The sequence below is a fragment of the Neofelis nebulosa genome, chromosome 14 (assembly GCF_028018385.1).
Source record: "Neofelis nebulosa isolate mNeoNeb1 chromosome 14, mNeoNeb1.pri, whole genome shotgun sequence".
NCBI lineage: Eukaryota > Metazoa > Chordata > Mammalia > Carnivora > Felidae > Neofelis > Neofelis nebulosa.
The window spans coordinates 50,325,236-50,347,109 of NC_080795.1; the positions used below are offsets into that span (position 1 = coordinate 50,325,236).

Genomic DNA, 21,874 nt, shown 5'->3' on the forward strand with positions numbered 1-21,874 from the left:
CTCCAAAGTTTAGTTTTTATTCTTGCAACCTTGGATATCAAATGGATTAAGGGGAGTGTTCACTTTAGAGGCAAACCATAATTCTGACATGGCAGGTCTGATAAAGATATTCATGAGTATTAGAAATTGCAGATGGGGCAATCCTGACCATAATTTACTTCAGCTACTGCAAAGGCATATGCATGCCATCATTTACAGCTAATATTAATTAGGTGTTTACTATTGGATAGTCTCTCTTGTAAGTGCTTTTACATCTATTAATTATTTTTAAAAAATTTTTAACGTTTATTTATTTTTTGAGAGACAGAGCATGAGCATGAGCAGGGGAGGGGCAGAGAGAGAGAGGGAGTCATAGCTTCCAAAGCAGGCTCCAGGCTCTGAGCTGTCAGCACAGAACCTGATGTGGGGCTTGAACTCACAAACTGTGAGATCATGACCTGAGCCAAAGTCTAATGCTTACCTGAGCCACCCACATGCCCCAACATCTGGTAATTATTTTAATCCTTCCAGCAATAATGTGCAGAGAGTAAAGTAGAACCAGAAAGAAGTTAACCATGTTGCCTCAGGTCACATTATAGTGATTGGTAAAGTCAGATTCAGACTCTGATGACTAGCTCCAGAGCCCATGCTCCAGCTGCCTCTTCTTGCTCAAGATGATAGGTTGGAGACTCTCAGATGTATTATAAACTCATGGGATTTGGGTTTGTCTATGGGTTCCAGGTCTGTTTCTAGGAATTCTAGGGGCCTGTCACATATACAAGACGTGGAAGCCAGTTTTATGTTTCCCTCAAGCCAAAGACATAATTCTTGGTTTATCAAAAAAAAGTTATCTTGGCCACTACATGATGGGAATAGACAATTTTAAGTTTGAGTTTAAGGTAGAGGTTTCTTGTATCTATATAAGAAATATTTCTTGAGCACATACATTTATCAATGAGGTCATACATTGAACACATATTCATCTTGAGGTTGTCAAGATAGAGTGGATAGGAAAACAGGCATGATCTTGGCCCTAAATCAGTATATTGCATTAAACATTGTCACTGTGCTTCAATTTATTCTAATTTGGGGAATCAAAAAATTAGTTGAAAGTATTCAAAAATCTATGGGGCACCTGGGTGGCTCAGGCAGTTAAGCGTCCAACTCAATCTTGGCTCAGGTCATGAATCTCAAGGATTTGTGAGTTTGAGCCCTATATCATGCTACACACTGTCAGTGCAGAGCCTGCTTGGGATTCTCCCTCTCCTTCTCTCACTGCCTCTCCCCTACTCTCTCTCTCTCTCTCTCTTTCAGAATAAACTTTAAAAAATTAAAAAAAAACCCAAAGTATTAAAAATCTAATATCTATCATCAGACATTGCTGTTACTTGTTACTAATTTGCATGTAGTAAAGATCAGGTCAAGCTCCTCTGAAACATACCAAGAATTTATTCCAAATTAGTTGGGTATAGTGAGGTGGTTTTGCCAAACCTTATTAGAGCATCACTGGACTACATTTTCCAGCCTCCTTTCACTTTAGGTGTGAGTATGTGACTGAGTACTGGCCATTGAGATGCGGGCAAAAGAAAGGTGAGCCATTTACAGGCCTGTTTCAAAGCACTTCTCGGGTGACTCTCCACTGTCTCTCTTCCCAAGTTTTCTTGCCACATCCTGACACCCAGAGTGACTTTGGAAACTATGTATGGAAGGAAGATGACTGTGTCAGCATGGGGCCCTGAGGATGGCATCGAGCCCAACACCCACAGTCACCCCCACCCTAGTCAATTGGGGTTTGTGAGATTGACAGATAAAATTCTATTGTGCTAAACCACTGAGTTTTCAGAAATGATCTGTGGCAGTTGCTTTCTTGTGCGGTCCAAGTTTTGAACTTTTTTGTGTGTATTCTTATGACTTTTTATAAGTTCAAGTTATCTTTTGCTTCCTGATGTCCAATCGGCTCTCTAACTCCCTATTCTTTCTGTTGTAGCTTCTACTTATAGGCATGTCTAAGCCGGGCCTTGTTCAAAGGAAAATGGGCCATTATTGAAGAAAGGCCCGTGACACAAGCCAGATGTACACGAAATGCAAACAGAAGTAATTAAAGAATTTTTAAAGTGGGAGGGATTTGGAGGGAAATGTGGGCTGGGGTCTGAAGCAGTTTTTTTGCGGGAACAAATACCCCCAGATTTATGCATTCACTTGGCAAACACACAGTCTTATATGCCATCAGAGAGCCATAGGATCTAGAACCTGCTCCCTGAGAGTGAAGAAGGTATCTTCCAATCAAGGCAACTGCCTATGAGACATGTGTTAATCCTTCCCAAGGGTGTAGTAGTTCCATTATAATTGAAATGCCACCATTTTTCAGTTTGTTGGGGTCCTGTGTTCCAGCCATTTTCATTGTATTCCCTTTCTTGTGTTGGTTTCTGTTCTACAATGATAAAATATTTGAAATTCTGGTATTGAATTTCATCCCCTCGTGAGACTTTCCCTTTTAGAGACATGGCTCTTTAGCAATGCCAAAGTTTTAGCTTCTAAAATTCAGATGCAGAGATTTAAAACCAGGAGCAATCTGGGCAGATGTCAGCGGGTGAGAGGTTGCCACAGCCAGTACTCATAAAGCACATGTCCATCTTGCACTGTGGCTTCTAATCCACAAATAAAGCACAGATCCTACTGCGATCATCGGCTGAGACTCATGTCCAAAGGCAGATATTTTATTCAAATAATCTCACACTGCTCTGTGGGAAATACTATTTTCATTATGTTTGCAAACATGTTAGCATTCATTAAAATGTGCACTGCCTGCAAGAAAGATTCATGGCGAGCTTTTCCTGTTAAAGGACATGTTTGTGAGCAGCTCTCGTGAGGCAGTTTATAACATTGGTGGTTTGAAGTGTGTAATATTTATGTTGCTCCTCTCATTAGAAAGTTTTAGAGTGCTGGGGTCTGGGGTACTTTCCATCCCTCCAGCCATCTGACAGGCCAGACCTTCAATAGTCTTTGAAGTTTGTCTGTTCATATTTTTGTAGATTTCTATATGTACCACACCTGTTAACCTGTCAAAAAAGAACAAGATTTAAATGTGGGATCCACATGGGCTCTATGTTAAATTCTGAATTCAAGTGGAACCCAGAAAGGAGGTTTGTCCTTCTCAACTGGAGCCTGGGAATCAGCAGCCCTTGTGTACCTGGAAAGATGTGTCAGTTGGGGACTGAAGATAATTCATTAAGCAAATGTTTTAGAATTACACAGTCATAAACTATAGAATGTGAGAATTGGAAGGACCTTGAGCTCCCTTTTTGCATGTGTAGGACTGCATTCTAGACTGACTTTTGGTTTTGTACTCTTTCTTTCTATTTCATGCGTGGTATCCTTATCTGTTTAATACCTTTGAAGTGTTTCCCTTCGTTCTTGTCTTGTTCTTCTTGTCTTAACAACTTCATATTCTAACTTGTCTGTTGAGAACGTGTTTTGTCCTTTTCCTCTTTTATACTTCTATTGCCAGTCTAGGTATTATTCTATTTTCCAATGGATGTGACACTAAAAATTTATCCTTGTGTAGACTTACATTATGTTTTCAAAGATGCTTAATGTTAGTCTGATGACAAGCTTTCTAATTCCAGAGGTGCAGCTAGAGTAGATTGTTTCTTTTCTAAATGAGTAGACACTTGTACAGAGACCAAGACTCATAAAGTATGAATAAAAATTTACATAAACTTTAATTTCTAAATGAATGTGATCCCACAATCATGCTTGCATTGCATTCACACATACACACACAGACACATGCACACACTTGTACTTGATTGTGGTAATGGTCAGGGAAGCAAGGGCCTGACCTCTGATCATGTCAAAAATAACAGGTGTCTAGGGGTGGGTTGGACCACTAAAGACTTTAAAATTTTGAGTTCAGATAGATAAGGGTTAGCTATCACCTACACCCCCCAAAATTATCTATTTATACTTGAAAATTAGGCAAAGTGACAATCACATCTTTCATTTTAAAGAAAAGCTAAAATCAAACTGTTGTATTGTCAAACTGCATTAGCTATTCTTGCATCTAAGGCTTACAGGTTGTATCTACTTTAGGAGACAGTCTAGTGACCAACAGAAGAAAATCTTATCCTTGGGAGGGCCTCACTAGAAAGAGGCTAGTGCCCTGGGAGAAAGAAAATTCCAGCGATACTTTACCAAGACTTGTTATTTTTATTTTCATTTGGATGAATCTTTTTTTTTTAAATTTTTTAACATTTATTTATTTTTGAGACAGAGAGAGACAAAGCATGAACGGGGGAGGGTCAGGGAGAGGGAGACACAGAATCTGAAACAGGCTCCAGGCTCTGAGCTGTCAGCACAGAGCCTGATGCAGGGCTCGAACTCACGGACCCGGAGATCGTGACCTGAGCCGAAGTCGGCCGCTTAACCGACTGAGCCACCCAGGCGCCCCCATTTGGATGAATCTTAAATTGACTGAACAATTATTTGCTTCTTTGTCAGTGATTGGAAGTGTGGCGGTCCCTGTAATGAGCAAGTTCCTTAACTTTTATTTCCTCATCTATAAATGGGATCACAATTCCAACTTAATTGTTGGGAAGATTATGGGATGTGATCCCTGTAAAGGTCAGAACAAAACCTGATACATAATAGGGACTCCATGTTGCTGGCTCTTTCTGACACTATCTTTTGGCAATCACTTCCTGGTTAGTATCCTGTTATCTTCAACCTGTCCTTTTTATCACTTATTTGTATATACTTCCAGGAAATCTAGGGCCAAAGTTCATGCTGGAGCACATCACAAAGATCTGCTTTCCTCTTTATAGCTTTAAGGCAATTCCTGGTCACTTAGGGTCTGCTTATCACATCTATGGCCTCTACAACCTCCATAGTTATATGTGTGCTATGAAATTTTGTCTATCCAATCTTGGGATAGAATACATTGGGATCTATAAATTCAATTCAGTCATCCTACTTCACCCTAATATTTGAAACCTACTATATTTTCTTACTTACAAACAGAGAAGTTTGGTAATCTAACCAAAGCATTCATTCTAACCCAAGTAAGGATTAGTGACTTCTGGTGATCAAGGCCCTGGCATTTTGGCCTAATTTAAAGGAGAGTTCTAATAGCAGCAAATTTCAAAATAGGTAAGTAAATACAGAAAACAAATCTATAAATAGATTATAGCTGGAAAAGATATGGGAGATTCTCTGGCCCAATTTCTCATTACATAGATGGAACTGAAGCCCAGAGAGGTTAAATAAATTTTCCAAGGTCACTCAACTGGGAACTGAGACTAAAATTTGAGTATTTTGATTCCTAGTGTTTTGGGTTTTTTCCACCTGTACTTCATTGTCTCTTGAAAAATGATGATATTTTTGCTGGTTGGATTCATTGGGCTTCTCAATTCATAGCACATGGACAACTTGATGCTTCTATCCTCAGATTTCCATAACCTGGCCTTTATCCCCATCTTTTCTCCTATTCTGATAGTCAAAGACCTAAAATCTCTATGTCAGCAGTTTTATTCATTGACAACCACTGTAAAAATGTTACACTTAACTAATAATAAAATTGTAGAAAGGCAGGGTTCATCAGATATATGTTGAGGATGATATTAGCAGTAGGTCTTTCATATATGGCTTTTATGATCTTGAGGTGTGATCCTTCTATCCCTACTTTCTTGAGGGTTTTTATCAAGAAAAGATGTATTTTGTCAAATGCTTTTTCTGCATCTTTTGAGAGGATCAAGTGGTTCTTGTCCTTTCTTTTATTGATGTGATGTATCACATTGATTGTTATTGAACCAGCCTTGCATCCCAGGTACAAATCCCACTTGGTCGTGGTGAATAATTCTTTTAATGTATTGTTGGATCCAGTTGGCTGGTATCTTGTTGAGGATTTTCGCATCCATGTTCATCAGGGAACCTGGTCTATAGTTCTTTTTAGTGGGGTGTTTGTTTAGTTTTAGAATCAAGGTAATGCTGGACTCAAGGAAAGAGTTTGGAAGTTTTCCTTCCATTTCTATTTTTTAGAACAGCTTCAAGAGAATAGGTGTTAACTCTTCTTTAAATGTTTGGTAGAATTCCCCTGGAAAGCCATCTGGCCCTGGACTCTTGTTTTTTGGGAGGTTTTTGATTACTAATTCAATTTCTTTACTGGTTATGTGTCTGTTCAAATTTTCCATTTCTTCCTGTTTCAATTTTGGTAGTTTTTATGTTTCTGGGAATTTTTCCATTTCTTCCAGATTGCCCATTTTATTGGCATATAATTGCTCATAATATGCTTTTATTATTGTTTGCATTTCTGCAGTGTTGGTTGTGATCTCTCCTCTTTCATTCTTGATTTTATTTATTTGGGTCCTTTTTCTTTTTGATCAAACTGGATAGGGGACTTATCAATTTTGTCAATTTTTTCAAAGAACCAGCTTCTGGTTTCATTGATCTGTTCTACTGGGGTTTTTTTTGTTTTTGTTTTGTTTTGGTTTTGATACCATTGATTTCTGCTCTAATCTTTATTATTTCCTGTCTTCTGCTGTCTTTGGGTTTTATTTGTTGTTCTTTCTTCCAGCTCTTTAAGGTGTAAGTTTAGGTTGTGTATCTATCTGAGACCTTTCTTTCTTCTTTAGGAAGGCCTGGATTCTATATCCTTTCCTCTTATGACTGCCTTTGCTGCATCCCAGAGGTTTCAGGCTGTAGTCTTATCATTTTCATTGGCTTCCATATACTTTTTAATTTCCTCTTTAACTTCTTGGTTAGCCCATTCATTCTTTAGTAGGATGTTCTTCAGTCTCCAAGTATTTGTTACCTTTCCAATTTTTTTCCTGTGGTTGATACTGAGTTTCATAGCATTGTGGTCTGAAAATATGCACGGTATGATCTCGATTTTTTGTACTTGTTGAGGACTGATTTGTGTCCCAGTATGTGATTTATTCTGGAGAATGTTCTATGTGCACTCAAGAAGAATGTGTATTCTGCTGCTTTAGGATGAAATGTTCTGAATATATCTGTTAAGTCCATCTGGTCCAGTGTATCATTCAAAGCCATTGTTTCCTTATTGATTTTCCTTTTAGATGATCTATCCATTGCTGCAAGTGTGGTGTTGAAATCCCCTACTATTCTGGTATTATTATCAATAAGTTTCTTTATGTTCATGATTAGTTGATTTATACATTTGGGTGTCTCCACGTTTGAAGCATAAATGTTTACAACTGTTAGGTCTTCTTGGTAGATAGACCCCTTAATTATGATATAATGCCCTTTTTCATCTCTTGTTACGGTCTTTGTTTTAAAGTCTAGATTGTCTGATATAAGTATGGCTACTCCAGCTTTCTTTTGGTGACCATTAGCATGATAGATGGTTTCCATGCCCTCATTTTCAATCTGAAGGTGTCTTTAGGTCTAAAATGGGTCTCTTGTAAACAGCATATAGATGGGTCTTGTTTTCGTATCCATTATGTTACCCTATGTCTTTTGATTGAGCATTGAGTCCATTGACGTTTAGAGTGAGTACTGAAAGATATGAATTTATTGCCATTATGTTGCCTGTAGAGTTGGAGTTTCTGGCAGTGTTCTTTGGTCCTTTCTAGTCTTTGTTGCTTTTGGTATTTTTTTTTCTCCTTCATTTTTTCTCCCTTCAGAGAGTTCCCCTTAAAATTTCTCGCAGGGTTGGTTTAGTGGTCATGAACTCCTTTAATTTTTGTTTGGGAAACTTTTAATCTCTCCTTCTATTTTGAATGACAGCCTTGCTGGATAAAGAATTCTTGGCTACATATTTTTCTGATTCAGCACATTGAATATATCCTGCCACTCCTTTCTGGCCTGCCCAGTTTCTGTGGGTAGGTCTGCTGCAAACCTGATCTGTCTTCCCTTGTAGGTTAAGGACTTTTTGTCCCTTGCTGCTTTCATGATTCTTTCCTTGCCTGATTATTTTGTGAATTTGACTATGATGTCTTATTGATGGCCGGTTTTTGTTGAATCTAATGGGAGTCCTCTGTGCTTCCAGGGTTTTGATGTCTGTGTCTTTCCTCAGGTTAGGAAAGTTTTATGGTCTGATTTGCCCACAAATTTTCCACTCCTTTTTCTCTCTCTTCATCTTCTGGGACCCATATGATTCTGATGTTATTCCTTTTTAATGAGTCACTGAGTTCTCTAATTTTTATTTCATGCTCTTTTGCCTTAGTTTCCCTCTTTTCTTCTGCTTTATTATTCTCCATAAGTCTGTCCTCTATATCCTGGATTCTCTCCTCTAACTCATCCATCCTTGCCACCATGGCATCCATTGAAGATTGTAGGTTAATTATAGCATTTTTTACTTCATCCTGACTAGCTTTTACTTCTTTTATCTCCACAGAAAGGGATTCTAATCTACTTTCAATCCCAGCTAGTATTCTTATTTTCATGATTCTAAATCCGGGTTCAGACATCTTGCTTGTATCTGTGTTGATTAAGTGCCTGGCTGTCATTTCTTCCTGTTCTTTCTTTTGGGGTGAATTCCTTCATTTTGTCAGTTTGAAGGAAGAAAAGGAATTAATAAAGTAAAAAACAAAACAATTAAAAAATTAAAAATAACACAAAGAAATCAAATAAAGGATGCTAGATTCTAGGTGTGTTTTGGTCTGGTTGTTGAAAGAAGCTTGATAGATTAAAGAAAAATGGGAAAGATAAGAAAAGAAAAGACAAAGGGGAAAAAAGGAAAAAAGGAAAAAAAGGAAAATGTTTGAAAATTTGAAAAAATGAATAGAATAAAATAGACTAAAATGAAATTATGAAAGTAAAACAGAATTGAAAAAATTTACAAAAAGGTGAAAAATATAGTAGAAAAAAGTTAAAGAAAAATCTTTTTGATAAAAATGAAAAAAATAAATTTTTTCTGTTTCTATATTCAAGAATAAGAAAAGAAAAGAAAAAAAATTGAATAAAAGGACCAACAAACCGAATGGAGTACGATTGAAATTACATCTGGTTTCCTGTAGAAGTCAAACTACTAAGCACTTTATAGTCTGTAAACTAAGCAGGCAGAGAGACTGGTGTTCCTCAACAGCGCAGTTGGCCCAGTTGGGCAGCGTTTAGTGTAACAGCTTCATTCTCCACTAGGTGGCGCTGCTTAGCTTACTGGGGTGGATTGCGGTGGCTTGTCTAGGTGTGTATGCGCATGCGCGGGAGGGGAGAAAATGGTGTCACCCAACGACTTAGTCTCTGGTGTTGGAACTCCGTGCTCTTGGCAACAGGCAATCAAGCACCTGTCCTTTGTCCTGGGCTTCTGTCCACTCCCCACTTCTATACTGTCTGACCAAGCCGGCAGGCTGCGAGGTGACACCTCCCTCCCGAGTTTTATCTCAGATGCGGCTGTGTTTCCCAACCCCTCCCTTCTGAGGGACTGCAGCTTTGACCGGCTCAGACCTTCTGGGGGAGGGTCTCACCAAGGAAGGTTGGGTGCTGGCCACACCCAGGAACGTTTGTGGGACTGCGCTGCTGCTGATGCCCAGAGAGTGGAACTGTGTGCCAGCCTGCCCCAGGAAAAGTTCGTGAGATGGTGTGGCAGCAGCGTTTCAGGGATTATGGAAAATCACGACACACATCTGGCACCGGGCTTCACCCTTAACGACTTTGTTCCAGCACCAGCAAATGTGGTTGTCCTCTTGGGTCTGCTGGGACTGGGTGGCCACACAGCCTCTACCAGATGTCCTCCCAGCAGGGGAAAAGCCACTCCCTGTGTGGCCTGAGGACAATAGACCTCAGTCTCTGCTCCTGGGGATTCGCCATTCCCAGCAGAGCACCGCCAGGTATCGAGCTGCGGAGTTTCAGACTCTGCTCCCCCTGTTTATAGTCTTAATGGAATTTAAACACTCCTTTTTCCTTTCTCCCTTTTTTGTTCAGTGTCTGTAGCTGTTTCCCTCTTTTCCACTTTCTCTCCAGCTGCTTTTGGTGGGGGGAGAGGGTGCTTTTCCTGTACTCTCCCCCCATCTCCATCCTCTCTCTGAAAGCAAAACAGCTCCCTGCCCTCCGCAGCTTCTCTCCCCCAGTTCACCTCTCCGTGCTGTGTACCCGCTGAGTTCTGTGGTTCAGGTTGCGCAGATTGTTGTGTTAATCCTCAAATCAGTTTTCTAGGTGTGCAAGATGGTTTGCTGTTGATCTGGATGCATTTCAGGGAGGAGAGATGCAAAAAACAAAACAAAACAAAACTTCTATGCTGTTCTGCCATCTTGGCCCCTCCAGGGAGATATCTTTGTATTATTTTTTGTTGAGAGAGTTTGCATGTTTTCAGTTGTATGAAAGATAGCTGCATCATTTAGGTGGAAGGATGATTTTGCTCTTCTTTATTTAGAAGTTAAATAAGGTTAAAAGAGATTTATTTAACTTTTTTTTTTTTTAAGTAGGCTCCGTGCCCATCATGGACCCCAATGTGGGACAATCCTGAGACCAAGACCTGAGCTGAGATCAAGAGCTGGATGCCAACCAACCAAACCACCCAGGTACTCTGAGATTTTTTTTTAACTTCTAAATAAAGAAGGACTTGTAAATAAAGAAGGGTTAGACTGTGTGGTGGGATGACAAAGGGATGACTGTGTGCCATGGCAAATGAGCTAAGCTGGAACTGCAATTTCTAGAATTCTCTTAACTGTATTCCTGCTTGTGGGAATTGTATGATATGTGGAAGGCAGAGTGTAGCCGAGGGCTTTATGCCCTGAAGTTCATGAGGGCTCTGGGTGCCACCACAGCTCATGCACATTGGAGCTGACCTGTGGACTCACTTTATAGGCTTCTGACCCCTATGGAGTCCACTGCCCTTCCAGCCCCCACTGATCAATCTCCTAATTCAGTTTCACATAGTTCTGGGCTAGGTGAATGCGCAGCTCTATGTCTCCAGGCACCAGCTTCTTTTGGCAGATCACCCATGTTGATTTGCAAAATGGTAAGAAATAGATTCAATAGATTCAATAGATGTCTTCATGGAATCCTATTTGTCTTCACTCTGCTTCTTTTCACTTATAGCTTTCCTTTCTGATTGTCTGCTCTGCTGACCTACACTAATTTCAGGAAGAGACTTCTCTCTAGTCCCCATGATTGTACAAGGTCTAATCCCTACTATAAATCCATTATTCCTTATCACTCATAGTGGTTCTGCTTCTTTGAAGGAACCATTTCTGATTGAAATGAAGACCTTGATATTTATGTTTCAATTTTATGGGTTTTTTTTTTTTAAGTTTTAATCTTTAATTTAGGTGATTCTCTTTAGATGTTGATGATGGCACTAATGTATTTCATGTTCTTTTGAGTTTCATACCAACTGCAAATTTGGGGAACAGGTCATCTATATTTTCATCCTTATTGTATATAAAAATATCAGTTTGTTTTAGATTTATGAGCATAGTTTGGTAATTTATATAACCAACTATTATCACCTTATTCAGTGGATATTTCTTCATCTTTTCCACAAAGACTAGTGAAGAAGTTTTCAAAAACTTTGGTCAAACATAGAGCATACATATAGATATGCTATAGTTACTATACTTTTATGATTCTACAAGTTACTAATTCTGTGAGATTAAAAAAATTACTTTTAATCTGATTGGAAAGTGGACAAAGACTGAATAGACATTTATTTATTTATTTAATTTTATTTTTGAGAGACCACACACACTCCCACGAGTGGGAGAGGGGCAGAGAGAGAGAATCCCAAGCAGGCTCCATGCTGTCAGCACAGAGCCTGATGCAAGGCTGGAACTCATGAACCATGAGATCGTGACCTGAGCTAAAATCAAGAGTGAGGATGCTTAACCAATTGAGCCACCCAAGCGCCCCATGAATAGACATTTCTTTAAAGAAGGTATGCAATAGCTAACAGGTACATGAAATGGTGCTCAATATCAAATCATCAGGGAAATACAAAGCAAAACCACAACAAAAGATCATCTCACATTTGTTAGGATGGCTACTGTAAACAAAACAAGACAAGACGAGACAAGAGAAGACAAAACCAAATCCAGAACCAAAAGATAACAAGCATAGGTGAGGATGTGGAGGAAATTGGAACTTTTCTACACTATTGGTGGGAATGTAAGATGGTGTAGCTACCATGGAAAACAGAATGACAATATCTCAAAAAATTAAAAACAGAACTGCCATATGATCTAGCAATTCCACTTTTCTGTATGTATTGGAAAAAATTGAAATGAGGATCTCAAAATGTTTATTGCACGATTAGTCACAATAGCCAAGATAAGAAAATAACTTAAAAGTCTATAGATGAGTGAATGGATAAGAAAATGCGGCATATACACACAATGGAATATTATTTAACTTCTAAAAAGGAGGGAGGAGCTAAGATGGCAGCATAATAGGAGGACCCTAGTCTCGTCTTGTCCCTGGAACACCACTAAATAACTATAAAATCATTCTAAATAACCCAGAAATCAACCTGAAGATTGATGGAACAAACTCCACAACTAAAGGGAGGGGAAAAGCCACATAGAGGAAGGTAGGAGGTGTAGAGACATGATTCTGGGGAGAAATGATCATGAGTGCTATGGAGGGGAGGGAGCTGTGGTCATGGAGAAAGGTGAGAGAGGAGCACACCGGGGAAAGCACAAGGAGAACATTTCCCCAAGCCATTGACTGGGGAAACAAGAGGTGTTGATTTTTGTTTTTGCAATCAGTGGGGCTTGAAGGCTGGAGTTTTAAAGGTCTGGGGCACTTGGGTGGCTCAAGTTACTTAAGTATCTGACTCTCAATTTTGGCCCAGGTCATGATCTCACAGTTCATGAGTTCCAGCCCCACATCTGGCTCTGCGCTGATAGCACTGAGCCACTTGGGACTCTCTCTCTCCCTCTCTCTTTCTACCTCTCCCCTGATCATGTGAGTGAGCTCTCTTTCTCTATCTCTGTCTCTCAAAAATTAAAAAAAAATTTTTTTTTTGAAAGATCTATAGGCTTGGCTGGGATAGAGCCTTGATGGCACTGCCCTGCTCCTGGAGAGAAGACAGGCAAACAATCCAGGGGTCAGACTGGGCAATCTGAGGAACACCCAGGGCACACAGTGGGAGGAGGGGGGTAATTCACTTTTTTTGGAGCATGTCTGTGAGACATAGTGTTCATTGAGATGCCTCTCCAGGGACAAAGGAGCCAGTGGGTACCATTTTCCTCCCCTGCCCCTCAGCATAAGCACAGAGCCACTTTTGAAAAGCAGGTTGGCTCCAGCACTGGCTGCCTAGCCTGCCTACTCCAAGTCCAACACCCTTGAGCTCTGGCACAACTGCCCTTCTTGGGCAAGCCAGCATGGTGGGCCCTCCCCCAGAAGACCAGTGCAGGTCCCCGCCACACCACGGTCCCTGAAGCCTAGAGTTTTAAATGTCAGCAGGCTTGGCTGGGATAGAGCCGGGAGGGCACTGTGCTGGTCCTGGAGAGAAGGCAGGCAGACAACCTAGGGGCAGACTGTGAAAACAGCAATCTGAAAAATGCCTGGGACACACAGTGGGGGAGACTATTCTTCTTCTGGGGGTGCTTCCCTGAGAGACAGTGTGCATGGAGACTGCCTTCCAGGGACAAAGGAGCTGACTTGTGCTATTTCCTACCCTTGCCCCTTAGTATAAACCCGGAGTCACCTTCAGTAAATAGCATAGCCCTGGCTCTGGCTGCCTACCCTGCTTATACTAACTCCCACACCACTGTGCTCTATCGGTGCTGCCTTTCTCAGTCAGGTCTGCCTCAGTACCAGCACAGTGGGCCCCTTCCCCAAAAGGCCAGCAGAAACCCCTGTCCACAACATGTCTCCCAACCAGAGAGTTCTACAGGGCTTCAGTTCTATTGGAAGTAGTATCAAGTCTCATTTAACAGACCAGAGTACACCTACTTAAAACTTAACACATTCTGGCCAAGGAGCAAACACTGCCCACTGCCCACTGCAGGTACAGAGAGTCTCTACAGACAACTGACCTGAAGGATAGAGCAGCCAAAACACAACAGCAGGGTGCAAGCAACAGACACCACAGACACTCCCTGAAGAGCCAGGCTCTGGACCCTATATGATCTCTTCTTCTTAAAGCCATTACTCTCAGGAGCAGGAAACATAATAGGCTTTTCTAATATACAGACAGAGACTTAGACAAAATGCCAAGACAGAGAAATTCATCCCATATGAAAGAACAAGGTAAGGTCACATCCAGAGAACTAAGAAACAGATATAAGTAACATACCCCATGGCAATCATAAGGATACTTGCTAGGCTTCAGAAAAGAACGAAAGACTTCAGTGATGCCCTTACCACAGAGATAAAAGAGTTAAGCAGCAATCAGAAATGAAAAATGCAATAACTGAAATTTGAAACAGACTGTATGCAATGCACATAAGGATGAAAGAAACAAAGGAACAAATAAGTGACACAGAAGATAGAATAATGGAAAATAAAGAAGCTGAAAAAAAGAAAGAAGAATTATGGAACATGAAAATAGACTTAGGGAACTCCATGGCTCCATTAAATGTATTAACATTTGTATTATAGAAGTTCCAGAAGAAGAAGAGAGAGAAAAGGGGGAAAGAAAATTTATGTGAGGAAATAAGAGCTGAAAACTTCTCTAATCTGGGGAAGGAAACAGACATCCTGATCCAGAAGGCCAGAGGACTCCCACCAAAATCAACAAAAGTAGGTCAACACCAAGACATATTGTAGTTAAATTGGCAAAATGTAGCGATAGAGGAAAAAAAATCTTAAAAGCAACAAGACAAAAGAAGTCCCTAACTTACAAAGGAGGACTCATAAGGCTAGCTGCAGATGTCTCAACAGAAACTTGTCAAGCCAGAAGGGAATGGTATATTCAATGTGCTGAATGGGAAAAATATGCAGCCACTCTATCCAGCAAGGCTATCATTCAGAATAGGAGAGATAAACAAAAACTAAAGATGTTCATGAACTAAACCAGTACTGCAAGAAATAGTAAAGCGGACTCTTGGAGTAGAAAGGAAAGACCAAAAGTGACAAAGACAAGAAAGGAACAGAGGAAGTCTCCAGAAACAATAACAAAAGAAGTAATAAAATTGTACTAAATATATATCTATTAAGAATTATCTGAATGTCGGGGCGCCTGGGTGGCGCAGTCGGTTAAGCGTCCGACTTCAGCCAGGTCACGATCTCGCGGTCCGTGAGTTCGAGCCCCGCGTCAGGCTCTGGGCTGATGGCTCGGAGCCTGGAGCCTGTTTCCGATTCTGTGTCTCCCTCTCTCTCTGCCCCTCCCCCGTTCATGCTCTGTCTCTCTCTGTCCCAAAAATAAATAAAAAACATTGAAAAAAAAAATTAAAAAAAAAAAAAAAAAAAAAAGAATTATCTGAATGTAAATGGACTGAATGCTGCAATCAAAAGACATAAGATGTCAGAATGGATAAACAACAACAACAAGATCCATCTATAAGCTATGTACAAGAGACTCATTTTAGCTCTAAAGACATTTGCAGATTGAAAGTGAAGGAATGGAGAAACATTTATAATGCAAATGGACATTAAAAGAAAGCTGGAGTAACTATACTTATGTTGGACAAACTAGACTTTAAACCAAAGACTGTAACAAGAGATGAACAAGGGCACTATGGCACAATCTACCAAGAAGATCTAACAATTGTAAATATTTATATACCCAACATAGAAGCACCCAAATATATAAAACAATAACAAACATAAAGGAACTCATTGATAATAATACAATAATAGCAGGAGACTTTCACACCCCTTTTACATCAATGGACAGATTAAGCACAAAATCAACAAGGAAACTACAGCTTTGAATAACACCCTGGACCAGATGGACTTAACAGATATATTCAGAACATTCCATCCTAAAGTAGCAGAATACATTTTCTTTTTGAGTACACATAGAACATTCTCCAGAATAGATCACATACCAGGTCACAAATCAGACCTCAACAAATACAAAAAGATTGAGATCGTAACATGTATATTTTCTGGCCACAATACAATGAAACTGAAGTCAACCAAAAGAAAAAATTTGGAAAGACTACAAATACATAGAGGTTAAATAATATGCTACTAAATAATAATTGGTCAATCAGGAAATCAATGAAGAAATTAAAAAAATACATGAAAACAAATGAAAATGAAAATACAACAGTCCAAAACCTTTGTGATGCAGCAAAATTGGTCTTAAGAGGGAGTATATAGCAATATAGGCCTACTTTAAGAAGCAAGAAAAGTATCAAATAAACAACTTAACCTTACACCTAAAGGAGCTAGAAAAAGAACAACAAACGAGGCCTAAAGGCAGCAGAAGAAGGGAAATTGTAAAGATTAGAGCAGAAATAAACGATATAGAAACCAAAAAAACCAAGTAGAACAGATCAATGAAACCAGGAGCTGGTTCTTTGAAAAAATTACTAAAACTGATAAACCACTAGCTAGACTTATAAAAAAGAAAAGAGTAAGGACCCAAATAAATAAAGTCATAAATAAGGAGAAATAACAACCAACACCACAGAAATACAAACAGTTATAAGAGAATATTATGAAAAAACTATATGCCAACAAATTGGACAACCAGGAATAAATGGATAAATTCCTAGAAACATAATAGACTACCAAAACTGAAACAGGAAGAAATAAAAACTTGAACAAACCAATAACCACCAAAGAAATTAAATCAGTAATCAAAAATCTCCCAACAGACAGAACTCCAGGGCTAGAAGTCTTCACAGGTGCATTCTACCACTCTAAAGAAGAGTTAATATCTATTTTTTTCCTCAAACTATGCCAAAAAATAGAAATGGAAAGAAAACTTCCAAATTCATTTTATGAGGCCAGTATTACCCTTATATCAAAACCAGATAAAGACTCCAGTAAAAAAGAGAACTACAGCCAATATCCCTGATGACATGGATGCAAAAATTCTCAACAAAATACTAGCAGACTGAATCCAAAAGTACATTAAAATAATCATTTACCAGATCAGGTGGGATTTATTCCTGGGCTTCAAGTGTGTTTCAGTATTCACAAATCAATGGGATACACCATATTAAAAAAATAAGGGGTAAGAACCATATGATCCTTTCAATAGATGCAGAAAAAGCATTTGACAAAATACAACATCCATTCATGATAGAAACCCTTAACAAAGTAGGGTTAGATGGAACATACTGCAACATAACAAAGGTTATATATGAAAAACCCACAGCTAATATTATCCCCAATGGGGAAAAAATGACAGTCAAAAACAAGGCAGAGATGTTCACTCTCACCACTGTTATTTAATATAGTACTGGAAGTCCTAGCCGCAGCAAGTGAACAACAAAAAGAAATAGAAAGCATCCAAATTGGCAAAGAAGAAGTCAAACTTTTGCTATTTGCATATATATAATACTATATAGGAAACTGGAAACACTCCATCAAAAAATTGCTAGAACTGATACAGGAATTCAGTAAAGTCTCAAGATACAAAATCAATGTATGCAAATTGGTTGCATTTCTATACACCAATAATGAAGCAGCAGAAAAAGAAATCAAGAAAATGATCCCATTTACAATTGTACCAAAAACCATAAGATACCTAGGAATAAACCTAACCAGAGAGGTAAAAGATCTATACTCTGAAAACTATAAAACACTGATGAAAGAAATTGAAGATGACACAAAGAAATGGAAAAACATTCCATGGTCATGGATTAGAAGAACAAATATTATTTAAAATGTCCATATTAACCAAAGCAATCTACATATTTAGTGGAATCCCTATCAAAATAACACCAGTATTTTTCACAGAGCTAGAACAAACAATCTTAAAATTTGTATGGAACCACAAAAGACCCTGAGTAGCTAAAGCAACCTTGAAAAAGAAAAGCAAAGCTGGAGGCATCATAATTCCTGACTTCAAGTTGTATTACCAAGCTTTAGTGATCAAGACAGTGTGGTACTGGCACAAAAATAAACACTTAGATCAATAGAACAGAATGCACAACCCAGAAATGAACCCAAGTTTGCATGGTCCATTAATCTTCTACAAAGTAGCAAAGAATATCCAGTGGAAAATAGACTGTCTCTTCAACAAATGGTGTTGGGAAAACTGGAAAGCAACATGCAAAAGAATGAAACTGGACCACCTCCTTACACCATACACAAAAATAAATTCAAAATGGATGAAAGATCTAAATGTGAGACAGGAAACCATTAAAACCCTAGTGGAGAACATAGGCAGTAACCTCTTTGACACTTACCATAAGTGTCAGTAGTAGTAAGTAGTTGCCATAGTAACTACTTACTAGATATGTCACCTGAGGCAAGGGGAACAAAAACAAAAGTAAAATATTGCGACTGCATCAAAATACAAAACTTCTACACAGCAAAGGAAATAATCAACAAAACTAAATCCCTATGGAATGTGAGAAGATATTTGCAAATGACATCACTGATAAAGGGTTAGTATACAAAATACATAAAGAACTTATCAAACTCAACACCCAAAAAACAAAGAATCCAGTTAAGAAATGGGCAGAAGACATGAATAGACATTTTTCCACAGAAGACATACAGATGGCTAACAGACACATGATAAGATGCTCAACATCACTCATCATCAGGAAAATCAAAATCAAAACTGCAATGAGGTATAACCTCACACCAGTCAGAATGGTTAAAACAGAAGAAAAAACAGGTGTTGGTGAGGATGTAGAGAAAGGGGAACCCTCTTACACTATTGGTGGAAATGAAAACTGGTGCAACCACTCTGGAAAACAGTATGGAGGATCCTCAAGAAGTTAAAAATAGAACTAGCCTATGACCCAGCAATTGCACTACTAGGTATCTACCCAAAGGATACAAAAATATTAATTTGAAGGGATACATACACTTTTATCAGCCATAAAAAAGAATGAAATCTTGCCATTTGCAATGACATGGATGGAGCTAGAGAATATTATGCTAAGTGAAATAAGTCAGTCAGGGAAAGACGGCTACCATATGATTTCACTCGTATGTGGAATTTAGGAAACAAAACATGAACATGGATGGGAGTGGGGAGGAAAGAGGCAAACCAAGAGACAGACTCTTAACTATAAAGAACAAACTGATGGTTGTTGGAGGCAAGGCAGGCAGGGGAATGGGCTAAATAGGTGATGGGGATTAATGAGAGCACTTGTGATCAGCATCAGTTGTTGTAAGTAAGCATTGAATCACTAAATTCTATACTTGGAATTAATATTGCGATGTATGTTCACTAACTGGAATTTAAATAAAAACTTAAAAAAAGAAGGAAATCCTGTCATATGCAACAACGTTGATGAACCCAGAGGACATAAAAATCTGGTTGTATAAGGACAAATACTGCATGATTTGATTTAAGTTATCTAAAGTACTATTAAATGGCTAATTTGATAATGGTGATGGTGATGATGATTAACCTGGCATTTCAGATATTTCAGATCAGTTGTGAAAAGTTTGATTATTCAAAAAGTGGTGCTGTATTTCATGGTTAAAAATATGAAAAAAAACATTAGATGCCTCAATCACTTCATATTATATTAAAGAATAAGGAAAGTGCATAAGGTAATGGGTAAAAACGTATTACCCGGTGTTAGCTTGCTTTAATTCATGTTTCATCTCTGCCTCTTTCTAAGTGTGTGATAGCAGCCAAGGTATGACAGATTTTTCAAAGTGATCATGAAAATAATGATGATGCATGAATTTATTGCATTTGCTCCTGGTGAAACTTTAACTGGGTAAAATTAGAAAATTGGCATATGTATGAAGAGTCTTAAAAATTTCCACGATTTTATTGTACCAATTTAGTTTCTAGGGATTTACCTTAAAGAAAAAATCAAAGAAGTATAAAATGTAGGGGCGCCTGGGTGGCTCAGTCAGTTAAGCATTTAACTTTGGCCCAGGTCATGATCTCGCAGCTCGTGAGTTCAAGCCCTGAGTCTGGCTCTATGCTGACAGCTTAGAGCCTGGAGCCTGCTTTGGATTCTGTGACTCCATCTCTCTCTGCCCCTACCCTGCTCGTGCTCTATCTTCTCTCTCTCTCTCAAAAATAAATAAACATTTTTTAAAAAATATAAAATGTATATACAGTAATGCTCTTGGTAGCATTATTTTTAGCAGGGATAATCTGAAAACAAACTAAATATGTGATGAGGGGACGGGTTAAGTGAATGTTGGCACATTGTCAGATACAGTGCATGGTGATTAAAGGCAGGGCTTTTAGGGCCAAGTTGGCTTGGGTTTGATTTCTTTTTACTTTAACCATTTATGAGCTCTGTGAATTTGGATATGCTGCTTACCCTCTAATTCTGTGTCCTTATTCATAAGATGGAGCTAATAATAGCATGTATCTATCTTAAAGGTTTGTGAAATGAATATTAATTTATTTAATGTATTAATTGAGACAATGTACCTAGAGTATCTGAGACATAGTAAATGGCACCTGTTATCAATAATTAATATTTTAGAAAATTCAAAGATTATCATAAGGGAGGGAGCTTTGCCACCTGTCAACAGGACTTACCTGGGATTTGATTGTTCTTTCCTCCGCTCAGCACATCTGATCTTGGAGTAACTTCCACCCTTTTACTAGTGCACCCTGCTTCTAATTGCTCATCGTCACCTCGGTCACAGCCTCAGTCAGTGCCACTTGCCTGGAAAACGGTGATGGCCCCTGCTTCTGCTTTCTCTCTCGTTCTGTTAGAGTCCATCATTTATATGTGGCCAGGGTAAACTTTTAAATTATAAATCAGGACTCCAACACTCCTCTGATTGAAGCCCCCTGGGGGCACCTGGGTGGCTCATTGGGTTAAGAGTCCAACTCTTGATTTCAGCTCAGCTCTTGATCTCAGGGTCAAGAGTTCAAGCCCTGCCCTGGGCTCCACACTGGGTGTGGAGCCTACTTAAAACAGACAAACAAACAAAACCCTCCAAAGACTTCCGGTTCCAACCAAAATGTGATGTCAACTCCCATAAGTCTCTCTTTGATCTGGCCTTCCCTAACTTTTCAACTTTATTTTTCTCTGTTATCTCTCTAATTCAACACATTTCAGAAACATTGATTTTCTTTCTGTTCTTCAAATATGCATGTGTCTCTTGCTTGAAATGTTCTTTTCTGGGCACCAGGTCACAACTCAAGTGTCATATCTCCCCAAAAGCTTTCAAGCCACCCTCACAAAGGCAGCTTCCAGAGGCATTTTCTATCTCTTTACCCTACTTTATCCTCTTCTTAACATGTGTGTTTTTACTTCACTTATTTACTTTTTTTCAGCCAGTAGAACATACACTTCTTTAGGAGAGTGGCTCTATTTCTCATATCCAACATGGTGTCCCAAGCAGCTAGAACGGTTGCTGGTGCACAGATAAGTATTTGTTGACTGAGTCTTGTCCTGGATTGTGTGGACATGTTTTGGAAGAGTAGAATAAAGGACTTCATCTTTACTTTACACAGGGCATTATTGTTTTTTTACAGCGTACAATAAAGTGATGCTGGTTATTTGTGGCTATGAAATTAAGGGTACTTTAAATCTTTTTATTTCTTTTTTTTTTTTTTCCACTTTTTTTTTTTTTTTTTTAATTTATTTTTGGGACAGAGAGAGACAGAGCATGAACGGGGGAGGAGCAGAGAGAGAGGGAGACACAGAATCGGAAACAGGCTCCAGGCTCCGAGCCATCAGCCCAGAGCCTGACGCGGGGCTCGAACTCACGGACCGCGAGATCGTGACCTGGCTGAAGTCGGACGCTTAACCGACTGCGCCACCCAGGCGCCCCTAAATCTTTTTATTTCTAAGTTTCACATTTTAAATATATTCTCCTATAAACCTATTCTTTACAGAATCAGAAAACATTTTATTTGATTAGTTTTTTAAATGTTTATTTTTGAAAGAGAGACAGACAGAGCATGAATGGGGGGAGGGGCAGAGGG

The 21,874-nt window shown here is 39.0% G+C and overlaps 1 long non-coding RNA gene across 2 annotated transcripts in view; it reads left to right on the plus strand.

Moving 5' to 3' along the window:
* LOC131494421 (uncharacterized) overlaps positions 1–10,450 on the plus strand; it is a 210,712-nt gene extending 200,262 nt beyond the window's left edge. For both annotated transcript variants that reach the window (XR_009253391.1, XR_009253393.1), the window contains exon 5: positions 10,356–10,450. This is a non-coding gene — a long non-coding RNA (uncharacterized LOC131494421). The remainder of the gene's footprint in view (positions 1–10,355) is intronic.
* The last annotated feature ends 11,424 nt before the right edge of the window (positions 10,451–21,874 follow it).